The sequence below is a fragment of the Chinchilla lanigera genome, unplaced genomic scaffold (assembly GCF_000276665.1).
Source record: "Chinchilla lanigera isolate Chin_1 unplaced genomic scaffold, ChiLan1.0 scaffold00182, whole genome shotgun sequence".
NCBI lineage: Eukaryota > Metazoa > Chordata > Mammalia > Rodentia > Chinchillidae > Chinchilla > Chinchilla lanigera.
The window spans coordinates 284,499-286,440 of NW_004955583.1; positions in this window are offsets into that span (position 1 = coordinate 284,499).

Here is a 1,942-nt window from a genome sequence, read left to right on the forward strand (position 1 = left end):
TCTCCCCCCCGTGCCCGCGCCCCGTCTTCCCCCCGTGCCCGCGCCCCGTTTCCCCCCCGTGCCCTCGCCCCGTTTCTCCGCCCCGGCCCCTGCAGCGCGCGGCGAGGCCCGGACACCACGCAGCCGTGCGCCGCGGGTCTGGAGGAGAAGACAACCCAGCGTCCTCGTCCTGGGGGAACCCGGACCTCGCCGGCTCACATTCGCGTACAAAGCTGACTTTACCCTTGCCGCGTAGCCGGAGATGCGCTCGCCCGTGCAGGGCACAGGGCCTTTTCAGCGGCCACCTTCTGCGCCCCCGAGTGTCCCCTCCCGCACGGTGGAGGAAGCCCGAATAAACTGACCCTGCATCTCACCTGCCTCATCCTTCCGCGGGGACAGCAGCCTGGAGGAGCCGGTCACCAGGGTGTGGATGTCAAAGGTCCGCAAAGGCCCTTGGGGAATGACGCTGGGCTGGGTCCCCAGGGTGGCCACTGGAGGAGGGGAACCTTAGGAGGAGGAGGGCCCCTTGGGTCACTAATGTGATTACAGGTGGGCGTCCCTGGAGTGGGTTAATCTTCAGTGGATTAATCCATGGATGGTTTCATAGCTCAAGGTGTTGTCATAGGTGGGCCTGGCCGGAAAGGGGGCTCCTCTGTCACCTCTATTTATTTTTTTTAATTTAATTTTTTTTATTTTAAAGAGAATAAAAAATAGTAAAAACATTAGAAACACTACAGAATTTCACTGAACAAAATGATAGGAATTCAACAATGGTTGTTATATTGCATATTGTTGTCTTCAAATTAGTTGTTCAGATAACCAGATAAAGCATGCAAAATTGGTTAAAAAATTAAAAAGAAAGAACATTTAAGCATTAACTGTTCCTTTCAGTTGCTCGTTCTGCACTGAGCTGCTTTTTCCCACCATGCTTCTTGTGGTGTTTGTCTTGGAGTTAGTCCTCTGTGCATGCATCAGGCCCTCTAAGACCCACAGTCAGATAAACCCCTTCTTGGTTAAGTGGTGGGTGCTGGTGAAAGGTGAAGGTGACTAATACAAAGTACTGGTGCTGGGGCGGGGATTTTGCTGATTGTACCTAAGCGTGGGGTCAGAAGCTTCAGAACTGGTTTACGGGAGGAGTTTGAACAGGTTTGTGGATGCAGGTAGAGAAGACATGGAAAGTTGGAGCTTGGAAGACCTGATGGCTGATTGGAATGCAGTCAGCAAAGGCCACGCTGGTGAGGTTGTAAGTGGAGATGAAGGCTGTCCTGGGAAACGGATGTGAGGAGCACCAGGGCTGTGCAGAGGTGCTGCCTCTGCCCCACTTGCTCTGCTCTGCCTGGGGGACCCATCTTCTGTCTGGGAGCAGGCTGCTGGCTTTACTCAAGTCTTATTTTCCTTCTCACCAAGTTCTTCTCACCAGTCCTTCTCACCAGTAAATGGAATGGACTGTTACACTCAGCTCTCGGTACGCAGCCAACACCCATCCATGCAAGGTTTCATTTTATTTGCATTTTCTCCTTTATCTCGGGTTTTTATTTCCACTCTTCTGTCCCCATAGGCAGCTACTAAGGTTTTTCACAGGGATCCCTGAGTGTATAATAGTACTAGTTCTGTTTCTTATGCTTTAAAAAAACCCTTAGCGTGGCTTTAAGATCTAGTCGTATTGCTGTATGTGCATCTGGTTTACGGTTTCTAACTGCTGAATAGCATTCTGTGGCACATCTCCATCACACTTACTGTATGGTGTTACGGTGACGAACATCCAGGTTACCGCCACCAGCCACACTGCAACAGCAAACAGACACCCTGAAACAACACCCAGGATTTGGAGGTAGATTTATTTTACATCAACAGGCACCGACAGGGAATCAGTTATCCCTCAAAATATGAGGTCCCGAGGGCTCAGGGAGGGAGGTTTTTATGGGGTCTGCAAGGGGAAGTGTAGAGGTAGAGTATTTGGCTG